Raw genomic sequence first — 25416 nt, forward strand, 5'->3', positions numbered from 1 at the left:
GCAGAGGAGTCTGTGCTTTGGGGGCCTTTTGTGTTGACAATCATCTCCAAATTGCTTGGGAGTGGCAACATATTACCTTTTAAAGCATTAGTTTTTATAAAGTTAACTCATTTCAGTTACAGTGTTGCTTAAGCTGCCCTTTTCAAGTCGTGTAACATTCATTTAACAGCATCTCATTCACGACAGGGTGGATAACCGAGAGAAAACGAACGCGTGAAGAACACGCAAAACCGCGGCCGCCTGCCTACCGCCGACCCTGCGTGGGCGCTCCCAGGAATTGTTTTGAGAACCAGCGCGATTCCGCTTGGGAGAGGACCTCTCGGGAACTCCATTTCCCGGCAGGCTACGCAAAAGGGGGCGTGGCCGGCCATGGTTGAGTGCTGCCCTCTCTTGGGTACATCTAGGAAGTTGAAGAGCGAGAAGGTGACAGTAAATGAGGGGGAGGGAGAGCTGTCCGTAAGGGGTCCTGGGGGGGTGAAAGCGCCCCTGGCAGCGCACAGGAGAGGATTGCAACAGCTGGAACTACCTGGTGCCAAAAGAAAAGCCAGAGGAGAGCGGCGGGACAAGCAGAGGGCACCCAAGTTGAGCCGAGTTGGCCAAGTGGCTGGGGAAGTGGCGTGTTTTTCTCCCCCTCCCCTCCAGTGGCTGCGCAGCCGACTCTGACCTTCACGGGAGGGTAAGTACGCCGAGAGCGGGCAGACTCGGGACGCGCGTGCCACTTCCAGGCAAAAAGGCTACAATCTCCAGAGGCGCCGACTGGGGCGGGCGGGCGTGTGAACTGCCCGCCGAGGTGGCGGCAGCAACACCCGCTGTGTGCGCGTTGGGGGTGGGGGATAAAATAAAAAATAAACAGAAATCCCCCGGTTGAGGTGGTTGGTGGGAGCGAGGCGGGATAACCCTAAAGGATCCAGCGCTCCGTTCCACCGACGAGGCGCGCGAGGTCGCCTTAAAGCGGAGCAGGTGGAAGAGTGAGAAGGTGTCGAAGCGGGGGTCGCGAGGTTGTGTTTAGCCGGAAGGGAGGGGGGGGGGAGAGACGCGTCGTGGGATCCAGAAGTTTGTATGCGTAACTTGGGTCGCTGAGAAGGGGAGGCAGATGCGGGTGGACCGTGGAGGGCAAGCAGCTCTCTCCGCCGTCTCTCCCCCCGCCTACTCCTTTGCAAGAGATCAAGCCGGCTTTGGAGCCATCACAGTGTGCTTGGGTCCCGAGTCGACTCTCGCCACCCCGACGGGAGGGGGGACGACGCCGATGACCCATTGCCGGGAACTGTCAATGTGTGTGGGGGGGGGAGGAGCGCGGGGGAGGGGAGAGCCGATGGCGGAACCGGAGAAGTCAAGCAGCAAAACAATTGGGGGGGGGGGAGAGGGAGGGAGGAGAGCCGCTCAACTCCACCCGCTCCAAGGCGGAGAGGGGTTGGCGAAGGGCTGCTCGCTTCTGCCCTCCTCTCTCTTGCCTTCTCAGCAGCGCCGCCAGGAGCTTAGAGGGGAGCCGCCGGGGGCCTCTTACGTAACTGCCGCGGCCGAAAGCCGGGAAAGTGCCGGCTGCTCCGAGCGGGGCAGCGGCGGAGTTTGCAAAGTCCGGCGCGGGGGCGGAGTCGGGCTGCGCTGGTTGCTGCGCTCCGTCGGCGCGCGATCTCCGAGAGCCGGGCTTGCCTCGTTCTTGGCGCGAGACGGAAGTTCCCGATGACAAGCGCTGCAAGGCTTCTCATTAGTTTAATGAGCGCTCATTGTTGTTAATTTCCATGTCCCGGGAAGCTCCCACGTGCGCTGTCAGGAGACGGTGGCGCAAAGGGATACCGGGCGCGTCCTGCGAGCAGCCACCCAGCCCGCCCGCGGCGCTGTTTTGTAGCCAGGCTGTTTCCGTGCTGGTGTCTCACCTTGCAGGCCTTGGTCCGAGGCAAGAGGACGTCAAGGCCTGTGGCTTCCTCCGGAGTAGGGTTGCCAACTTTCCTTTACTGCCTCTGCTCCCGTGCTTCCAGCTGTGGCCCAACCCAGAGAAATAAAATCTCAGGAGCAGGGATGCCAAATTGAATAAAATATTGGGGGGACGGACATGTAAGCCCCACATAACTGATCACAAGACTCGTTTCACACCCACCACTTGAATGGCAATGGCCATCAACTTTGGGGGTCCAGCCTCCTCAAATATTTTAGGGGCGCTGAAAAAAGACCTAGGCCCCTAGGAGTTGGTGTCTATGCTCAGGATAGGCTTCACCTGTTTAATTTATAGTCATAGGGCTGCTCTTCACTGGCAGTGGAGAAGGTCCAGTTTAAAAAGTGGAAGAAAGCTTAGTTTAAAATTTAGTTCAGCCATCTAAACTACAGCAAATCTGATGACCAGCAAAAGTGTGTGTGTAATATATAGGTATTATATAGAATGGGATATGGTACTCTCGGCACATTTCTTTGTGTCATGAAAACTTCAGAATTCTGAAAACTGCTTCTTTTCCTGAATAGTTTTGTAGTGACTTTCTGAACACTTTGAGGGCAACTGCTCTGAGACCTGGTGACTTTTTTTTCTTAACGCACGTGGTTGAAAACTGAACAGATGGCCAATGTGTGGATATTCCCTCCCCCTCTGTGCTGTTAATTTCCTCTATCATATTTGTTTGACTTCATGCATGGCTGCCCTCCATCTCCAGCATGGGGGTTTGAGTGGGGCTGCGTTGACAGGTCTTTGCCTGCTTTTTCTCGGGCCCCTTGCTTTTCTTTCTGTTTACAGATGCTAGATATACAGGTGACTCTGTATCAGACAAGCAGATCTGGCAAATAATGAGAGCGGTCCGTCCTTCAGAGCTCTTACTCCTTGGATGTAAACTCAAGCTGAGTTTTGTCTCTTGAGTTAAAAACTAGTCCAGACTGTGGATTCTAAGTAAATGGAAGGCTCTGCGGCCTCTGCCTCATCTTAAAAGTGAGATGGGGGATTTTAGGTGACTGAATGTTCATACCTGGGGTCTTTTATAGACAGGGCCTGGATTTGGCAACTCTTAACAGGGCACCTTTATCTTTTTAAGCGTTGGCTAGAAGAGGAAAGGTGTTTGCTATCATCTTGCTACAGCAGTAGGAGAAACTGCATTTGATTTCAAAATAAAAGATGACCCAACTGTCCTATCAAAATGGCTAGAAAAAGCCACAGAGTGAGATTGCCCCCAAAATGTCACATTCCTTGCATAAAGGCTTGAGGCAGATAGTGATGAAATGCTGCTGGTATGAACGGTCTCTCAGTCCACTTTCACACATGCTTTTTGAATTTTTGGCATCTTTAGCAAGAACAGAAAACCTACATTGGTAATAATAATAATAATAACTTTTATTTATACCTCGCCATCTCTGGCCAGAGCCGGGCTCAGGATGGCTAACACCAGTAAAATTACAATAAAAACATAATAAGAAAAAAAAAGCCTGTCTATGTCATTTGAGTTCCTCTCTTCCACTTTTTTAAAATTCTGGCATGAACAGCATTCTCACATGCACACAAAATCAGGCGAGAGAGGCTCAAAGATCCATTTAGTGACATGTGTGACTACGGGTAAAGGAGCCCTTGTCTCAGACTGCCAGTGCCACTTTAAAGATAGCTAGATCCTGAACCCATAATAAGCTCTCCAAACAGCTGTGCCAATGCATCTTACTGAGATGGTGCACCACTCGTTCTTGTCGGCAGGAGCTAGGAAGAAGCACACCATGTGCACTAGGTGATTAATTAGCCAGAAAACACGTGACTGAGGCAACCATTTATTCCCTGTCAGTATCAAAGGAGAAATTCCAAACTACTACAAGGGGAAAGGAGCGGTGACTGTAAATGTTGAGTCATTCAGTGATACGTAGTTGGCAGAGCCTGATTTGATACCATAACATAAAAACTTGCAGTTGCTTTTCAGCTCAAGTGCATCGGAAACCTAGTAGTATATTTTCAACCCCAGAAGTAATCGCTATGCAAGGCAATTTCTCTCAAGAGAGAAACTAAAGTTTTCAGCAGATGTCCAGGTTCATGTAAACTACAGGGAAAAGTTTACGGTGCCCACTCCTCTATTCTTCTCTGTATCCTTACCCTCTGCGCAGTTCTGCTACTTTCTATTACTTCATTAAAAAAAGGAAATAATAACAAAAAGTATGTGTGCACATGCTCATACACAAACACACACATAAATATGTTGCCTCTACACATGTAGACACATATGCTAATAGGCTGGAGAACCTGTGGTCCTCTGGACGTTGTTCGATTCTAGCTCCCATCATCCCCAGCCAGTATGGCCAATGGTCAGGGATGATGGGAGTTTGAATCCAGCAACATCTATAGAACAGGAGGTTCCCCACCCCTCATTTCACATGGTGGGGCCAAAGGTTGGCATTAGCTCCCACACTCTCATCCCCTTGTGCCTGGCGATTCCCTCCCTTCTTTCTTGGTTTGAGGCAAACCATACTTTGCTGAACTGGCAAGCAATGGTTTGCCCTTGTTTTGCCACAAAGGATTATAAACTGGGATAGGATCCTGGTTTGCAGGCCAAGCACAAAGAAGCGATGGGGGATGAAGAAACAATTGAGTTGAAGGGTCCAGTCTGGCTCCCTCAAACAAAGCCAAATCACGGATAAGCATTATGTTTGAACCATATCTGAACTACAGTCATTTATTCAATGTTCGTAAGTGCAGCTTGTGAGTATCTGAAAATATGCCTTTCTTTCTGGCTACAATAAGTTAAAAGTGTGTGCCATGCCAGGGAGAGTCTCACTACCACCTTCCCCATATTACTTTGTGGTTCTTGGGATTGCTGTGTGCCTGGACTGTTCTCCACCATGGCCTCAGATTGTGGATGAGGCCATCATTTTCCAGCAATGGTCATAGGGATGTATTTACATTAAAGTAATCATTCCTTCTATTTCCAAAGTTTGGAGCTGAGTGTGGATACGGTCAGAAATTCAAAATGGCACCATCCACATACAGTATCAGCAGTTTGGGAGGAGCCTCAAGATTTGTAAAAGAACAAAAAAAATCACCAAGAGGGATGTTCCTTGCCCTCCTCAAGTTTTAAAACAGCCAATTGAGGACTGAACATGCTTGGATGGACGTGGAATGCTGGCTGACTGGTGTGTGTGTGTGTGTGTGTGAGAGAGAGAGAGAGAGAGAGAGAGAGAGAGAGAGAAACCAGAAAACAGAGGGAAGCATATGGAATGGCATATCCTGGAAAGGGCCATGGTTTGCTGGAACACTAAAAAGGATCATTCCATGCTGCAACATTTTGTTACTTTGGTTATTCTGTGGTATCAGGATATCCCTGCTTTGTGATCCATGAAACAGATGCTGTGGTTTCACTATATAACTTATTTAAGAGGTACTAAAGAGAATTTTATATTCATTCCTTGTAAACACATAGATATAATTTCCATAGTATGTGTTAATGATGCTTTCCAAGTGACATTGGGTGGCTAAAGTCCAGGGATTCTTCTTATCAGCAGGAAGCTGCAGGAGGGTGTGAATCTAGTTTCTTTTTTCCCCTTCCATGTGCCTTTGTTTTCATTCTATAGCAGCATTGCACATGGTGACGTGCTTGAAATTTGGACTTGGTTTTCCCTTCCTTACCTAAGATTTATGCAATGGACAAAAAGAGCTTGGTTAAGCGCGCGCGCGCGCACACACACACACACACCGGTTTTTCTCACCATTGTATTTTTTTTAAACTAGGGAAGAACCATATTGCAGGAAGTCTATCTTCTGTAATGGTTATTACTGCTGCTGTTCTCTGGTGGCGGCCATCCTTTATTAAAATTTCAGGACTGCAGGATCCTATGCAGTTTAGGGCTCACTTCTGAAACGAGGGGTAGTTGTTAAGGTTTAGAATAACCAGGAAGCCTCTTCAGACATCTGGCCTGGTATGGTTGTGGCCTGGCTTATAAAGTGCTTTGGAATTCTGGGATATATTATGGATTTCACCTTGACAGAAGAAGTCTAGGTAGTGACAGCAAATGAATGACAATTGTGCGCACACACTAATAATCTAGAAAGGCCCTGGGAATGCTGTTATGTAAGGCTGCCGTACATCCAGAATTTCCTGGACAAACCTGGAATACTGCAGTAATAAGCAGTGTCCTGGAGGAAATTGACAAAAAAAAAAAAAAAAGTCCTGGAAAATCCGGACGCATGGCAACCCAGTGTCATTTTTGCTGATTTCCCTTAAAAATAGCTCAAAAATGTCAATTTCTTTTTACAATTTTGCCAAAAAAGCTTAACTTAATTGCCTTTAATGTGTGACACACAACAGAGAGACGCGAAACTGTTTTCATCCACTGGCTGGAGCAGTGCTAAGGTTGCAGCAAACGCTGTTGCAGTGATTCCAACATGGAACCCTTCGCAAGTATATGAGCAGTATGGCATGAAGATCTCCTTCAGTTGTATGCATTGCATGGAACTTACATCACTAGTGCTGTGTGGGCTTTGGTGCAGCCTTCCCCAGCTTTTGTTCATTGCTTTAATGGCATTAGCTGAGTTTTCCAGAGTTGCTTAGCAGCTACCGCTGTATAGAGTATGTTTTTGGCAAGAAGCCTATGAACTGCTGACTTAGACATGAACATGGCATTTTGGAGTAAGTCATGCTAAGCCTCGCTGCAAGGAGCTGCAGCAGAGGCACCAGAAACTCAAGAATTTGTCACAGGACAGGCTTTCCCTTAGAGACATTTAATTGTTCATGAACATGATGGCTGAGGTTCCACAGGAAATGTGCTATCAATGCCGTGTGTGATTATTGTAGTGGTCTTTGTTAATTGCTATCTGATACACCAGTCTTTACCTCAGATAAACTACCGAAGAGCTTGCTCACACAATCAGGATTCAGTTTTGACACACAAGGCTTAATATGGCTCACGCTTCAATTAGTTTTGTAATGTGTGACCTTCATTGCCTGAAAGACTAATTCACATTAGAAATAAATTGTCCCCAGATTCTCCTCCATATGAATAAGGGTAAGCTGCTAACATAAATAGCAGGAGTGAGACTGAAAACCGATTGACCCCTCTCATGTGTAAAAAGGGTACATACAGATGCATACAACATGATTCACATTCATCTCTTTTCAATCAAATATACAACCTTGCTAAAAGGTTCATTCTGGGGAGCAGCAGGTGCTTCCTACTTCCAGTAGAAGTTGGTTGTGTGAATTCTGATTGGTTAGCTTTTGTGACAGTCAAACTCTCCCAACACCCGCCCCCCCCCAAAACCAATACACACATGATTGGCTTGAAAAAGCAAAACTGAATAAATATTTAACTGGATAAATATTTCAGATAGAAAATAAAATAAAATAAAAGTCTGCCTGAAAAATAGCAGAGGGTTGAAAATGTGTGTTTATGTACATCATTATAATACTGTAATTTGAAGGGACAGCTGAAGGGGAAATGATGGAAGAAGTGTGCATGCACACGGAAGCTTGTACCAAGAACAAACTTAGTTGGTCTTTAGGTGCTACTGGACAATTTTTTTATTTTTTTTGTATATTATTATTACTGTAAGATTGTGAAGTTCAAGTTGTGGCCTCTTCATGCAGTTTAGTGCCTGCCAGGCAATGAGTTTCATGAGCCACAAAAGCATAGCTGTTGCACAATATTTTGATGTCTTCTCCTCAAGAATGTGATTATCTTTCTGAGATACCCAGCGTTCGAAGCCACAATCTAGTGGAACTTGGGAAATACCATTCTTTTCTCAAATAGCAGAGACCTGCGCTAGCCCTACCATTAAGCAAAGTGAGGCACTGCCTCAGGTAGCAGATGCTGAGGGACAGGGAAGGCTACCCATTCCATTCTGTAAGAACAGAATACTGACAGTATAACACCAAGGGGAGAACCTGGCATGTCAGTTAAATGATAGATAAGCCCTTGATTTAAACTGATCCTTTCCATAGATAAGTTATTAAAATTCAGGCTTATTTGATGAACACTGGGGGAAAAGAATACATCATTTGGCGGGAGTTGTTTTCAGTAAGTGCAATATTAGCTTTTTTTTATATTGGAACATCACCAAAATATTTGAACTAAAATTAGAATAAAGGAAATTAAGGGGATTGCCTGAAGTTCTGCCGCAGCTCAGTGACAGACCTTGGATGAAAACACAAGCTTCCTGTGTGTGCACCAGTGTGATGCCTTGTGGCTTGCTACACCCCACTATTTTCTTGGCCTCGCATACTGGCATTGCACGAGGCCAGCAATGGGTTTTTCTGGTTTTGTAAGAATCCCAAACACAGAAAGTGCAACAGAAGTGGTTGAGTGGTGCTTTTCTGAGGATGAGTCATATATTTGGTTATGGTGGCTGCTTATATACAAGTTCCAAATGTACTTTGTTTTGCGCTGGGAAATTTGTGGGGAACTTTACAGCAGCAAAAGCTGCAGGATTCACAATGAGACAGCACTACAGGGTTTTAAGGGTAGGGTGAGGAGATGCAGCAGGAGAAACTGAACTGCTGTAGAACTGCTGCCCTGGTAATTACTGCTATTATTACTAATAGTAATAATAATAAGTAATAATTATTACGAATAGTAGTAATAATAATATTAATATTAATTAATAGTATAACTGGGAAGGGGGGAAGGGATGGCGAGTGTTTAAGCAGGCAGCTTGATTCTTTAAAGAGGACAACTGTCCATGGAGTTGCCCTAGCCACTCAGCTAATCCTTGGCTGTTGCAAGACATTAGCTCCTGTTATCCACATTATATCAAGCCACATGCCTGAGGTGCCACTAGAATTCAAGGAAGGCGGTGGCAAAACTCAGGTAGCCAGCAAGTGAGCCATGCCACATGCTCTGGGGAGATCACATGCTTGTGTCTTTTATTACCATATTACTTTCTAAAATACACTTTAAATGTAATAAAAAATAGGAAATATACTAATTTCTAAGGATTTATATTAAAAATTGTTTACATTTCTATAAGTGGCTGAGTATAACTGCAGTGAAAAGGCTTTAAATAATTCTAGTTGATGTTTCACGTATGTAGAAGACAATAGATTCTCAAAGTGTTAATTTCTTTGTCTAACTTCCCTTGACTAGACCATTTCCGTCAATTTTTATCATTATGGCAAAAGACCAAATTTTATTACCGGTAAACCATTTTCTGCTGGAGTTGTCAGAGGATGCCATTTGTCTGCTTTCATCATTTGGACAGCAGATAGCATTACTCCTAATAATTTTTTTGTGTTCTTTCTGTTAGATCCTTCCTAGCTTCCAGGAAAAATGATAGACTGCTTAAGCAGAAAAATCTCTATGCAATGTACACAATGATTATCAATAAAACAATGATGGAAAACATTTTATCTGTGTTTTAACATACTGTGTACACCTTCCCCCAGTGTTTTGAAAGCCTTTAAAGATTTTCTTTCTGCTGTGTCCAGTTTTGTGATCTTGTTTCATTTCACCTTTGTCAGCTGTTCAGAATCAGGTTTACTCAGGTACCCTCATATGTTGTAGCTTTCCTGGGCCTCATTTCCCCCCATACTTAATGCTGAAATACCTACTTTTCCAAGGGACCATTCTGTAAACAAGACACCAGAGAATCATGGACGTGACATCAAAGGAGACTCAAAAGGGTGGGCAATTTATTCCCGACTCTGTTACCTGCTGACCCGGCATACAAGGGATTTCCCCTTTTGGTGCATCTGTTTCCCCTTCAGTTATTTGAGTTGGATGCATGAAGAGTGGATGCTTGTGGGCTCTGTATCTGAGCAAAGGACCCCAGAATTGTACTATGGCAACCGGCATGCATAATAAAAAGGTCATGCTCCATATAGGCTTATATGCCTTCTGCGGAAATGCTTCCATCCAATTAATATAAAATTTGCACAGAATCGTGGAAAAGAATGCAACAGATCCACAGCTAAGTGTATTAGTTCGTTCCATTCATAGAAGTTTCACGATCACATACAGTATACTAGGGTCCCCCCCCCTTTGTTTTCTTCTAAAGGTGTGCACTTTATATTTTAGGCATACATATTCCCCCCCCAAGTGTGAATGTGATAAAGAGGTGTTTGAAAACATTTATTATCAGAGGTGCACTCCTGAGGATAGGCTGTATTCCCTTATTGTGTATACTTGACTGCAGAATTAGTTTTGCTGCTATGTAATCAAGGCCACAGAGAGGAGACATGAAATCCAGGGCAAAACACAGGGTTGCATCCAACATGGTGTGAGCAGAGTTGCACTTGTGCAACAGGACTTCCGTTTCCTCTCCTCCTTCAATGATTTTGACAGTGGGTTTTTTGGGGGCGGGGCGGGGGTGGAACTGGAGGGGACAGAATAGGAAGTTCTGTTGCACACATGGAAGATATTGATGTTAACAGAACTGCAGTGTCCATTGCATAGTCTTGGAACTATACATAGTGTGCTTAAGCACATGGAATAGCAATAGAATAAATGTATGTGAGAAGATGTTTGGTGGTCATCACTTTTTCTAGACCTCCATTTGTTGTGTTGTTACTGAAAATCAGGTTGGTTTGTAATAAGATTGTGCTTACCCACAACTTGATAATGAATGAGAGGAGCCAATCCGGAATGTGTTACCGAGACCTGGGTGGGTGAGCTGGTTGGGGTAGACCTAAACCGCTGTGCTCACCTGTGTGCTTGATGGAGTATCAACATAGGCTGGAGGGTTGGGGCGGGCTTTCTGTGGTCTGTAAAGATTCCATTGCCAGGAGACCTCTCCATTCTCTGAGGGCCTGAATCTGATATCCAGCCCAAGAGGTAGATTGTGCCCGCTGCTGGTGTACCGTCCATTCAGTTGCTCAGCAGCCTCCCTGACAGAACAGGTTTCCAGGCAATCAGTGTAGAGTTTTCGATAGGGCTTTCTCACAATCCTGAGCTTTTAAAAAATTATTATTATTGAAAAGCCAGATCTCTTCACACATTGCTCCATGGTGTCCATCTGTTGACTATGTTCCACTGAATAACTCAGAAGGGATCACAACGACTTCTTTGTATAAAATGGCTGAACCAAGATGCTGGGGGTACAGCTTTGTGGGGTCACAGAACAATTACACCCTTGTGTGTAATGTATGTAATCAGTGCTGGATTTATGTATAAGCTAAACAAGCTATAGCTTAGGGCCCCACTCTCTAGGGGGCCCAAAAAAAATTAAAGGAAAAAACACCTGGATGTACATTTCCAAAATATAAGATAATAACCAAATAAAGTAACACCTACATACAGCAACAGTGTGTTGTGTTGTGTATGGACCCATTAGGTCCATAAATTACCATATAGCATATATTCAATACAAAAAAACAGTGACAATTTGGTGCTGACAAAGGACAGCTGGATGTATAAAGGGTCCTATTACCTTCAGTAGCTTAGGGCCTCATCAAACCTAAATCTGGCCCTGTATGTAAATAGCACAAAAACACCCTCCTTGCTAGGACATAGTGACTTCTGTTCTTAATTGGGGAACAATGCACAGGTCATTAATATGTTACTTCAAAGAACTGAGTGTTCTTGATCAAAAGATTCCACAACTTAAGGGAAGTGAATAATATTGACTGCTAGGACATTCCTAGCTCTTCCTGATTGCTCTGGGTGCTTCACTCTTTTGACCTCTGAACCAGGAACTTCCCTTAGAACTTTTAGAAAGAGAAACAATTTTGAAGATGGAATATATAGAATTAACCACTAGGGATGAGGGAGAAACTCAGTTCACTTCACTTTTTAATGTGAACTACTTTATAATGTGAGCTCCCTGAAACTATATTTGGACTAAAATGCATCTATACTTCGAAATCTGCAATTTTTGAAATTTTGCAGTGCAATTCTCAGAGCGAATAATTTGTGCATAAATGTATATGTTAGTGGAAACAACATACAAAAAATATTAGAGGGAATTGCTTGCAAAAATACATATATTGAGACAAATATGAACTAAAATGCTGATGAATTTTCAAGAGAACATTTTATTATTATTTTCATTGCAAACTGATGTGGAAATGTGCTGAACTGAATGTAGTGCTGGATAAATGAGACATCTGAAACTGACATATTCATCCATCTCTATTAATCACACCATCTATATTCCCCTTGGCACTGAATGGTGTTTTAACTGTACCTCATTGCTATGAGGCTAAGCCCTACCAGAGACAGAAACCGGAAACATAACCTGCAGAGCACTGAGGCAAGCCCATTCCCTCATTCCTTGTGGAATTTGAGGTCACTGGCCCGAATTTCGCAGGAGTGGGTCATAGAAATCCAAAACGTTTGAAAGGTTTTCATTGAATGCTGCTTTAAAATTCATTCCTCCATTATCTCCTGCAGCAGAAAGACCATGGGAGGAGTGGTTCTGGTTTACAAAGAGTAGAATTTCACAAGAGTAGAACTTCCATATTTGAACGGTTGCAAATAGCTCAAAAAGGAAAGGGCTGTTGTTTTTAAAAGAACTGTGAATAAAACTAGTTTTATTTCCTTATTTTAAAAATAAAATTGAGACTCAACATTAAGTTGCAATTGCAGTATCTCATGGTAGTTAGAATTGCAGAATCATTATTTTGTGTGCGTTTCCTCCACTATTCTGCAACTAGCTATGGTAATTGCAATTGCTAATATTGTGATATAAATGCCAGCCCCAAGTAACCTCTTTCTAATAATGTTTTATTTATTTTTCATTTTATTGAATATTTACTATCGAATATTAGTCAATATTCTCATGATATCCTGAGAGAGAGGTAAAAATGTGTACCTTTGTGACAACAAGCTAATTTATTGATGCAGAAATCGTACGGCCTAGGATGGAAATAAGAATACAGTTGTGTGCATCATGCATCCATCAAAACCTTAATCATTATAATTAATTTGTTGAATTTATACCCCTCCATTCCACCTAAGGAGACTGGGGCAGCAAACAGATACACAATTTAAAAACAAAAACAAAGCAGAACATTGTAAAACAGTCAAAGCATTCTAAAAAAATTACAATTTAAAACTTCTAAAATATTCTAAAAGCAATGCATAGGGGAAAATACACATTTTAATAATAGTGCAATGAGAAACTGCTTAAGTACACATTGCAGATCAAAATACTTTTGAGTTAAAATGTTAGTCATCCACTGATAATTGGGGTTGCAAGGGGCAGTAGTCTTCCGTCACCAGATGCCTCGGTAAACAGGAATGTTTTCAAATCAAATTTCTCCTGAATGTTAATAATGATGGAGACAGGCACACCTCACTAGGGAGGGCATTCCATAACTGGGGAGCCATCACAGAAAAGGCCCAATCATGGGTTTGTGCCACCGGGTGGCCCTGGTGGCCTCAATGGATGCTTTTAGGGTCCAAGGGCAAGGAGGTGCTGTAACTCAGGGCTGGGGGCATTTTTAAAGGCTAAGGGCCACATTTCACATGGACAATTTTATGGGGGCCGCATTCCAGTGGTGGGCAGAGTCAGGAGCAAAAGTGGGAGGGGGGATATGGATCTTACCTTTGTACAGTAGGTTACATTTCAGCCACACAAAAGTGAGAGATTCCATGCAGACCCTCCTCTCCATCCTCAAAACTTTCCATTCAGGTAAGCAAGAAGATTTATCACAGTTCAAGGACACATTCAAGCCAGGTAAAATCATACAAGGGTGCAGAGGAGGGGCCCAGTAAGAGGTGTGGCCAGGACAGAGTCTCAAGGGCCAAACAGAGGCATGTAGGGCTGCATTTGTCCCTCTGGACCTGTGGTTCTTTACCCCTCCTGTAACTAAATCTAGGTTCGGAGTTGTACTGTACCAGCGAATAGTAGTGAGATTTAGACGCTTGAGGCCCACAGATGGGTCTTCAAGGCACATCCATAGTCTTCCTGCCTAAAGGTGGGTTTTGTGATGATCAAAAGCTTGTTACTCTTATCAGCAAAAGCGTGATAAGCATGCAGTCAAAGGCCACTCTCAATCTACTGTGGTTTGTTTGATTTTCTGGGACTAGCACAGCCGGGCCATTGGGGGAAAATAGATTTAGTGATCAAGTTCATTTTATTGGGTGAGAAAATTGTCCAGCTTCCTAAATCAACACAAATCTCGCCAGCGTTAGGCTTTCCTCCCATGACAAAAACCTTAGTGGCTTAAATGTTTGCTTCAGGAAGCCATATGACACAGGATGGGTGAAACTGTTTTTTTGGCATTGTGGGTGCTGAAAGGAAGCCCATCCCTGTTGTTCCCCATTGCTGATGCTAGTTTTCCAATGCAAATAGGAATGGCTGTTTAAATACTGTCTCCTATGAACAGTGGGGTTATGAAAAAAAATCTAATGATTTTTTTGTACATGAAGGAAGAAGTCAAGTGTTGTTTGGGGGTAGTATGAGCTCCCTTTGGGACAGCTTTCTGAGGTGTTTTTTGCTGTTACTGCTATGAATTGCCAATGCTTAAAATAGAGCTTTCCAGCTTCTTTTTTTGAAACTGATTACAGGACGTCTGGCAGGCCCTGGTTTTTCTGTTCATGAGCTGACAGTGTTTAACACGAGTCCACATTTAAAATTGCCTTGTGGGGTCAGACCCAGTTCCCTCTTGTCCTGCTTTCTGTTCTGAGTTCCAACCTGATGCCTTTAGGCAAAAACTCATTTTGATAACCATTTTTAAAAGGGCTCTAGCTTACAAAGGCATTGCCATGTTGTGGCAGGGAATTCCACAAGGTAGCTTTCCCATTTTTGTCAAAGAGTACTTCTGTCCGTCCTGAACTTGGTACAAACACCTTTTTTGTGGGACTGAGCTCTTACATCACAAGAAAGAGATTCCCCTTTCTTTTTGTGGGTCTTTCTCTTTCTGTATGGGTATTATTTAGGAAAATGCAGGAACAAAAGCAGACAGCTTGATTCTTAATGCCTGAAGATTTTTGTGGGTTGCAGCATAAATGAAACTAGCATGGTAAAATGTTGTTTGGCCCTGCTAAAAAGATACAACTGAGGTCAGGTCTGCCACTATAATTGACACAAATTGTGCCTAACTAGCTCCAGGGCTAGTGTTACAGAAAGGACACTTGTTTGCACAAAACTGTTCCACACTTTCTAGTGCAATTACAGTATCCCAATTCTTTTTTTAAACTGCAGAAAGTCCACTAGGAAAAGTGATGGAAAATTGCACTGGAAAGGGCTGGGTAACAACTACTAGCCACAAGGAGAGGGCATCAGGGCAAAGTAAAGCCTTAAATGACTTCTGATGTACCCAATACCTGAAAGGCTTCTTTCTTCCCTACAGACCTTCTTGGGTGCTAGGAATAGCAAAGGGTAATTCTTCTGCCTTAAAGGTGGTTGCCCAGAACAGGGCATTTGCTGTGGCAGCCCCTAAGTTGTGGGACTCCCTGCCCATAGAAGTACGCCTGGTAGCTTCATCATATAGCTTCTGGTGAATGCTAAAGACATACCTCTTTATCCTGGATTTTCACACGAGCTGTATATTTTTAGGACCAACCTTATTTTTGTGATTGTAAGTTGTTTGAAACTGTTTTTAACATGGTGTTTTAATGTTGTAACCTGCCATGAGACTTTAGGGTGAAGGGTGTGTAATTAATGCTAATACTAATGATCACTGCTTTTTTCTGGGGGTACGCAGGAGTACGCATACCCCTAAACATTTTGTGAATCTTAAGTTTGACCTTACTGAGGGGCAGTATTTCAATATGAGTAGGATAATGAGAGTACCCCTAAACATTTTTTTAGAAAAAAGCACTGCTAATAATACTAATAATAATAGCAGGCGATGTCATGCAACCTTCATGCAAACATGTTGGGACGAATGCTCAATTAGCAGGTGATGTCATATAACCTCTGTGAGAGTTTTGTGTAAACATATCCATCTGAATGATCAACAAACATCCTGTCTGGAAGCTCCCTGTGTCTTTCACCCAAACTGCTATGTGAAGTAATGGGGTTATTGACCTGAATCGATTTGGCAAGATGAACAAGCCCCTATCGCAATGTTTGACCCACTTCCTGTCCCTGTTCCCTAACAAGAATTTGGGTGTAAATATATCTGAAATGAAATCTGAGAAGGAGGCGATGGTGGGGGAACTTTGGATGCTGTCCGGCATGATGGTGAGGTATTCCTAAAATGTAAAAGGTTGTCCCAGAAGAGCTAACGGTACCAAAACATTCTACAGAGTTCTTGTTACCTTGTTTTTCGGCAACCCGTGCCTAACTGACATTTGTTAATGTATAGCCTTGAGAAGTGGGCGTCAGGCGTAAGGTGAGTTTGATTAGAACATGGGTAGGCAAACAAGGGACCCAATTGCCTTCTAAATCCGGCCCATGGATGGTCTGGGAATCAGCGTGTTTTTACATGAGTAGAATGTGTCCTTTTATTTAAAATGCATCTCTGGGTTATTTGTGGGGCCTGCCTGGTGTTTTTACATGAGTAGAATGTGTGCTTTTATTTAAAATGCATCTCTGGGTTATTTGTGGGGCATAGGAATTGTTCATTCCCCCCCCCCAAAAAAAATCTAGTCCGGCCCCCCACAAGGTCTGAGGGATAGTGGACCGGCCCCTGCTGAAAAAGTTTGCTGACCCCTGGATTAGAGCAACAGTTGAGGTCTTTCGAGAAGTCACAGTCTGTCCTTTTCACTTGTTTATTATTGGGAATGAAGGACAGCTGCAGCCCCTGTACACAAGAGAGGGTAATACAGCCATTATATAATTATATGTTGGTAGCCCTCCCAGCTGGGAACTGCGCATTTATAAATATTCTGCTGCCTAAGACTGTGGTTTGCTTTCTAAATAACCAAGAGAAAGCAAAGAGGCAGGCTATAATTTCAGGAGGACTGGTTTTACCTAAGTGAGGTGTACACACACACACACACACACACACACACACATATACACAGAGTGTTCATATACCTAACCATCACAGTTTTGCTCCGGAAGCCACCATGGATGTGTTTTGAAGAGGTTGCATACATCAGTTTTTTGTCTGCTAATGAAGGTTAAGCTGCACTTTCATTTTGCCATTGTATTAGCCCAATTTAATACAGTGGTACCTCAGGTTACATACGCTTCAGGTTACAGACTCCGCTAACTCAGAAATAGTGCTTCAGGTTAAGAACTTTGCTTCAGGATGAGAACAGAAATCGGGCTCCGGCGGTGCTTCAGGTTAAGAACAGTTTCAGGTTAAGTACAGACCTCCGGAACGAATTAAGTGCTTAACCTGAGGTAACACTGTATATTGGTTAACCTAGATTATTTCAGAAGCTGATTTCTTTTGTTTGTCTTTCTGGCTTGAGATGAACTTGAAGTTTGCGGTCCTTAGTCTTAAATTTCATGTCCAGTTGGGATCATGGCTCCTTATGTTCTTTGTACAAAATAGCATTCACTCTATCATATCAGATGTGCATTCACAAGCCTTTCATGGTATGCACATATGTGAAGAAGCTATTTTCTGTTGCAGCACCCTAGTGTGTGTACTGTACATGCAACAAAATGCACAAGTGTGACTTGTGCGTATTGTTTCCTTTTACAGAACTGTTTTTATTAATATAGAATATTACAGATACTATGTACTTGTATACAAAATATCATATAGATGATAAAGAATAAATGTGAAATTTAAAATACTATTGAAAATATTTTATATATGAATATATCATCATTTGTCCCTCCCTACCTTATTTCCCTTCTTTCAATATAATTTATTTTCTTCATATCCAGGCAATCAGCTACTGTATGTATCATATATCTCTAATGATACATATAGATTGATCAAGTCTTGCCCTTTATCATTCCGATAAATAGTGAAACTCAATTTATCTGAAACTCTGGTTTTCCTTCAAATTATATAAAATCCTTCAGCTTTTACAGAAATGCTCTCTTTGAAGGGATTGATTGCATTTGAAGCAGTCCCAAGATAGTGCAAAAGGAAAATGGAGAAGTGCTAAATCCAGTTCCTCCAATCTTTCTGACTTTGAATTGCCTTTGTATCCTTATTTATACTGTCGTCCTGTCAATTTCAGTGGTGATATAATTCTGATGATTAATTTTAGGATAGCTGGGATGAGAATTCAGTAGTGGGAAGAAAGGAAATTTTCTTTCGCCTCCCACAGTGAAAAATATTGTTACATGCCAACCCAATTTCAGAGTGGTGAGAATATCCAGGGGTTCCACACATTTACCCAGATTCTGTTTCCTTGGAATGAAGGTCAGTGGAGACAGTGATGTCTCTATGATATACGGTTTTATTTACACATATATGCAACCTGAGCATAAGATGGAGGGCCTCACACAGCATTAACACTCCAACAGTATCTGTTTTTTCCAGTGGCCATCAAGGTCAAGGAAGCCAAGATCGGGGATGGGATAAAATCAACAAGTTCCCCGCTCCACTACATGCTGCAACCTTCACCAGTGCCTGATAATGATCTACTTTGAAGCCTGGTTGATCATTTAACTTTCTGCCCTGAGTTTATCCCCGCTCTTCCTTCCGAAAGCTGATTGGGTTTTGATATCTGGGCTCAGGGAAAGGCCCAGTGTTCTAATTTCTTGGAAACTTGGTGGTCTGTAGTTGCAAGTAGAGAAATTTGATTCAGTTCACATTTAAAGGCAAATCTATCTAAGTTGAGTTTTCCAAAACAATACATGAATTGAAACACAACGCTCCTGCAAAATTTGCACTTCTCTGAATTTGGAAATTCTGTTCCCCAGTCAAATAATGTATAACAACAACAGGGGCAACAACAACAACAACAACAACAACAACATTTTAATTTATTTATACCTCGCGCATCTGGCTGGTTTGTCCCAGCCACTCTGGGCAGCTTCCAACACAAAAACATAATAAAACATGAAACATTAATAGTAACAATCTGATCCAATATTAAAGTCACAATAACTTATATCAAATATATACATATATCAAAAAGCATACACAAGGGTTACGTGTGCTTAAAATGCACACGTTAGTGAAAATAACATGCAAAAATATGTTATATTAGGAAAAAATTCTTTGCAAAAAGGTGTATATTAGGGGAAATTGTCTACACTAAAATTCTGGTGCATCTTTTGAAGACTTTAAAAAATAATAGTTGGAAACTGACCTGGAAATGTGGAGAGCCAAAGTTAAGAAAAATGAGAAAATCAGAGAATTTGAAAATGATGGCTTCTACCATCCCTAGCTGCAAGACAAAAATCCAGCAGCCACTTGAGAATCTGGACCAGAGGGGAGAGCATGCTAAGGCTGAATAACCACCTAAATGGAGGCTCTGATCAGGCATAGCAATTAGCAACTAGGCAATTAGAACTGCCATACACCATAAGCTTTTTTTGAAGTGGCTGTCCTGCGGTTAGCAATCATGAAAGCAGAACAGATCCTGACATCTGCAAAAATATTTTGGAAGCCCAAAATGTACTGGTACAATACGTGTATTGGCAAACTAGCATATGTTAAATGGCACATGCTGCTGGTGCGAACACTATGGTGTAGTTAGCAGCCACATGGGTGGTTGCTGTTAAAACCAGAAACCAAACTGAGACTGGCTTGGGGTTTTTTTTGGCCTACTGCATCTACATATAGAAAGTCTTTAGTTCTTGGTGTTCCACAAAGACAGAAAGGGCATTGTGGCACTGTTATAGGAGGCAGGGCTTGGAGTATGTGTCCATCTTGTGCGATTCAATCAGCGGCGTAGCGTGAGTTGTCAGCACCCGGGGCAAGGCAAGTAATTTGCGCCCCCTAACCCGGGGCAAGGCAAGTAATTTGCGCCCCCCCAACCCCTAACCTGCCGATCTGAGTCGAGTTGCTGCTGGCGCTGCCGCCCAAACCACGCCGCTTGCCCGGAGGAGGAGGGGGGCAGAGAGGCGAGGAAAATGCAACATGGCCCAGCAGCTGCAGCAGCAGCAGCGGAGGCGGGGCTGTGAGGAGGGGCTGCCTGGCACGTCCTCCGCGGCCCTGAGAGCCGCTGCCTGCCGGACGCCTTCAGCCCGGGCGCGCGCACAGCTCGTCGGTTCCACGAGACATGGGGCTCTGCTACAGCCTGCGCCCGAGGCTCTTCGGCGACTCCGGAGGCAGCGAGCGCGCCCCCCCAGATGTTGCGCCCGGTGCGGCCGGCCCCCCTGGCACCCCCCACGCTACGCCACTGGATTCAATGGAACTTCCAAGTAAAGAAAAAAGGAGAGTATTGCAGCACCTTAAAGACAACAAATTTGTGATGACATAAGCTTTTGTGGCCTGCAAGTTGCTTCAGCAGATAAATGAAGATAAATAACTGTGCCTAGAGCTCATTTCGCATCTTCAGTTTATTTATCTGGCTGCAATGGTGTGAATGGGAGGCTTTTTGCCACCTATGCCCATCTCTCTGCCAGAGAGGAACTTCGTAATACAGTTTTCACGATTGTGTGCTTTGTTCGGTACCAGATAAGCATTTGCTGAGGATGCTGTTGAACAATTTGCTGAGGCGGCTGTTAACATAGATACTTCTGCATCCAAAGTTCTATAGGGTGTGTTAATTTGTACAAATAGGATAATTAAATTCATTTGCTCCTATCTCTAGAAAGATGGTTAACAATTTCCAAAGTGCCATTCTGTTGTGCGTTGCCCACCTGCCATGGCTGTTGTTTGAATCAGAACCGCCTGAATTAGAGTTTGTGCTGGTATGCCACAGTACCCTAGATGTTTGATAGTTCTAGCAGTATTTTCAACTGTTTATAGTGCAAACCAAAGGGATGTTAGGCCTTCCAACGGCATTTGCATGGTAGTTTGAAAAAACTGATGTTTGACTTTGCTCAGACAGTGATTTCTTAAAAAAATTGAGTTGTCCGATTATTTCTGTCATTGACAAAAGACTCTTTAATCCAGGAGAAGCTTCTGTCAGCAGAAAGGCGTGTGTGAGGCAATTTTTCACTGATGCCCTTGCTGCCATCTGCTCCAGACTATCTGTGGAGGGGACACCTAGAAACAGTGTGGAAGGTGGTATGAGACACTATAGGAGAATTTATAAACATCTCCCCAACCTAGCTTCAGGCAACAGAAGTCTCTGCTGGGTCAAAGAGCCTTCTGTCATGGAGGCATACAACTGGATCTGTACATGCTGCCATGATGAACAGGAAGCCATGAAAGAGTCAGAAGCTGCAAAGAGGAAGCTACTACTTAAAGGCACAATAACCCTGAAAGCCCTGTATAGTGTTTTGCCTGCTCATACTGAAAAGGCTTGCACTACAATTGTGTTGTGAATAATAGGGGGGAAATCACCAGGGGGACAGGACAACAATACCACAGAAAACAATGGAATCCCACTGGTCGATAATTATGCAGTTTGTGTTTTTGTTGTTGCTTATAAACAGTGAGTGAGCAAGGAATGGCAATTTCAGATGAAACTGCTAATGCAGAAGGCAAGCAGCCAACCACATCCTTGTATTCCAGTAGCCAGCATCTCCCAATCTAAGGGAATGGGATACAGATACAGGATAGAATTTACTGAGTTTGCTTTGTCTCAAGAGGACATAGATTTTCACAGAATTTACATATGCTAATTTTAGACGAATAGATGCAAATTTAGAAATAATTGGTATAATTTAAATAGAAATACTGTGAATCTCATCATAGTGTGCCTGCTCAGTCTTCTGTCCAGGTACTAACTGTTGATGGCCCCTGAACTTTCTTCTCATGGTTCTTTATCTTGAAACTAGGCTTGGACAGCCTTTTGCCTCTGTAAAGCAGGACATATCCAACTAACTTGTTCCATCAGCATAAGGATTTCTGCATGTGCAATGGAACTTCTTTTTACCCTCTCTTTTTACTCTCTGTCCTCCCTAAATCTGCTCTGGAGGGTTGGGAATAACCCCAAATTTAGTGGGGCAGGTGGGTGGAGTGGGGAATTCCACCGTACAAGCAGAAATCCTTGTGCTGACTGAAATAATTACTTGGAGACTGCCTATGGGCATCCTATACCAAACGGAACTAGAAGCAGCTACCTTGTCCAGCGGTGAACCTTGGGGTCTCAAACTCTCACCTCTCACCTCTCGCCTTCCATTCTACATCATTGTTGTGGCTTTTCCTGCAGTGCCCTCAAGGCTCTGCACCCAGTGCAACCAAACCGGTTATGATTACCCAAATCCACCTCTGCCTTGTCACTCACTCATGCTGTGTTACTTCCATTCAGGGGCTTTCAGCCTCAGTCTGCGTTTCTTGGCTTTCATTTTCCGGCAGTCAACACCCTCTTCCTGCACAGAGAAGGAGGCATGGCTGCAGGAAAAACAGGGAAAGATGTTTAGCTGAGATGTTAAGCTGAGCCATGCTCATCTGCTTGCAGCAAAAAATAAAATGAAAACCACTTGCTCTCAGACGACTGCTCCAATTCTCCCTGGCTGGTGGCAGCACTGAGCAACTCCCCCTTCTTGGGTTATAAGTGATGCATCCCTTCACGTGTGCATCCTTGTGTCACAGGGATTTTATTGCAGCAGGAGGGCAGAGGAGAAATAGTTTGTTTACTTAGATTTTGGCTTGGCAGTGCATTCATATAGTTGTTGTTGGTTTTTAAGCATGATCAAAAATTTGGGCTTTCGGGGGAGGGGACAGTGAGTGATTAATATGTGACAGGACTTGGGCAATCTTGGATGTCCTGGGCAAATTGGGGACAGTGGAACAGATGTTAATGTGCATTAGTTTTTAGCATGACTGCTAAGTGGAAACAGGGCTGACTTTTTTTGCACACAAGTCTGGCAAGTGGCTCAGCTGGACCAGGTAGGCAATCCTGTCTGTCGGCAATCCTCAGCCAAAAATAGGCACTAGAATTCTCTATAATGTGCCAAGGTTCTTCAGTGCACAAGGCGATGTGGAACGGATTCCATAAAGAACTGAAACCCCCTGGCTTAGATGGTACCTGCACAGCAGTATTCTAGACAAAAGCCATGCTCAATGTACTTGGTGTATTTTTATTTTTTACCATTTATTCTCCTGAAACATCACAGGTTTGTGTGTGGAAGGGGTGAAGAAGCTTCAAGGAGTCTGTGTCTCAGGTTGCCAGGGATTTTATTGACTTCATAGCATTAGGAGATGCAACGGTGGAAAATGAGGTCTGCTGCTCATATAGGTCTTCCTACTTCATTTTGGGGGCTTTATCTTTCAGGATCTGCCGCCCACCCAGAGCGGTAATGTTTTCACTGTACTGAATATCTGAGCTGCTTCTGACTATGGTATTTCAAGCATGGAAAGGAAAACATTTGGCCTCTGACCCAACTGCTTGTTAACAACACAGCAGCCTACGTTGCTGAAATGCCGCAGCTAAAACAGTCCTGGTGATTCAGTTGCTCATTGGCCTTACCATTCAAACTCCTGCCCTTATTTGCAACGCTTCTCCAATCTGCAGAGGCTGTGGAGCTGCTGCAGTGCCTATTAATGGGCCGCTTCTCCTTTTTGAGCCTGTGTGTCCTTGTCACAGAGACTAAGGGCCTCGATGTCGCCTCTGTCTTCTCTCCATTAGCTTGATCAAAACAGAAAGGGCAGAACTTCACAGCTTGCTGTTGTGCTCACAAATGTTTAAAAATTAGAAGCTACCTGACTCTGTTGCACTGGGAGGAAACTTCAATGAGAAGATCAGCAGCATCAGACAAATGTCCGTCATAGACAGTTTGCCTGTTACTGCCAATCTTCTTGTGCAATGTGTAGTCACAAGAGAACACTGAGTGTGGTCTAGGGCACACTTTCACACAGATCACAGTTCATGTGATACAACTATGAGACTCAACAGGCCTAGCCAGTGTCTTACATGAATTTAACACTCTCCCTTATCCTCAGCAGGCAAGTAAATGTGGAGAAGAGTTTCTGAAGTTGCATAAAGGTGGTTTTTGTTTTGTAATTTAAACTACATTAGTCAGACCTAAAGCAGTATAGGCTCCTCGTTTTCGGCAAGATGCTTTCAGTGAACTTACCCTCCTCAGTGCTGTTGCTGCTATCTGTCTGCATGCTGTCTTCCTTTGAGTCCAATCAGCTAGTCATGGAAAGCTGGGAGGATGCTCCACCAGAAAGCTAGACAAAGTCCTGACTTTGTCCAGATGCAACTAAGTTCAGTGCTACCTAGTGATATAACTATGTAACAATGCTGATTTTTGTTTAAAGAAACAATTAAAAAGCCACAGGTGAAACTTCGGTTAGTTGAAATATTCAGCCGCTCATTTCTAAATCTTGAGAAGCATTCTGAATGACACAAGTAGAGCGAGTGATGATCCGAGACACAATATTGCTATCTGTTGTACAAGGTGGTTGATGGAGAATCTCAGGAGGTGAACTTGGGTTTTGAGGTGCTGCTTGTGGCATTTGGTCAGCACTTGCCCACACAGGAGGCAGTCTGAAGCAGCTGCTGGGGTTGTGTAGCAATGGCAGTGGCAGCAGTTTCTTCTCTTGAGTTCTGGCAACATCTTGCTGGAAGCCACTGCCGCATGAACCCAGGAAGTGAGGCTTCAGCAGGGGGGGGGTCACCTTTGGCTGGGGTCCATCAACTTCCCATTTCACCTCAGGTGGCGAAATGGGACAGACTACCCTTGCATTTGGTGACTGTACTTCTCAGAGTTAGGAAGAAGGTGTTTGTTTCCATTAAGTAATTCATGCTCAGTCTCAGGAGAATATAATTTGGGTGTTTCATCCCACCTCCCTTGTATAGGAGCTGGTCTCTTCTTCATCAGTTTGTATATAAATTTTCTCTCCAGGCTCCAAATGAAGTAGCTCTCATAATGAGTTGCTCTGGTTATATAAAGGCTCGTAACCTCTCATAGCTTTGTAATATGAAGAAGCAACTTTTTCCAGGTCAGGTCACTTGGGAATAAGATTCTTATCTAGGGTTCGAATGAGTGTCCTGCTTTCCTATTAGCAGCTCTGCTGGGCTACATCCAGAAGCTGTTGGTGGTGGTGTTGACCTGCAGCTTAAAAGAGCAACATGTAGGTCATTCTGTCTCAAGATTTTCTTTGCCATCTGTACTGCTGTCTCTGCTCACTGTTTCCTTGAGGATAGTGATGGCTAGTGGCAATGCTGCAAAAGCTGTAAGGTGTCCGGAATGACTGGAATTCTGTTACTACAAACTGGAGTTTCAAATGCAAGTTCATCTGGAATGCCAAAATGAACAAAAGTCTTTCTTCCGTTGTGCACTAATGCTGTGGCAGTTACTGCAAGGCAAAGAGCGTACCTCAATGCACCTTGAATAGTAGTCTACAACAACCAAATACAGTGGTACCTCAGGTTACATACGCTTCAGGTTACATACGCTTCAGGTTACAGACTCTGCTAACCCAGAAATAGTACCTAGGGTTAAGAACTTTGCTTCAGGATGAGAACAGAAATTGTGCTCCGGTGGTAGCAGGAGGCCCCATTAGCTAAAGTGGTGCTTCAGGTTAAGAACAGTTTCAGGTTAAGAACAGACCTCTGGAATGAATTAAGTACTTAGCCCGAGGTACCACTGTAGCGTCAACCTTCCCGTTCACACAGGTTGACTGCTAGCTTTCCAAGGCCTTTCGGATAAGGGTGTGATAAAAG

The 25416-nt window shown here is 43.6% G+C and overlaps 1 protein-coding gene across 1 annotated transcript in view; it reads left to right on the plus strand.

Moving 5' to 3' along the window:
- The first annotated feature begins 398 nt into the window (after window positions 1–398).
- TFEB (transcription factor EB) overlaps window positions 399–25416 on the plus strand; it is a 68988-nt gene continuing 43970 nt past the window's right edge. Inside the window, exon 1 of the mRNA XM_081010099.1 lies at window positions 399–676. The gene's annotated coding sequence lies outside the window, so the exon portion shown is untranslated. The remainder of the gene's footprint in view (window positions 677–25416) is intronic.

This window comes from Podarcis pityusensis, assembly GCF_964106645.2.
Source record: "Podarcis pityusensis genome assembly, chromosome: 6".
In the NCBI taxonomy this organism is placed as follows: domain Eukaryota; kingdom Metazoa; phylum Chordata; class Lepidosauria; order Squamata; family Lacertidae; genus Podarcis; species Podarcis pityusensis.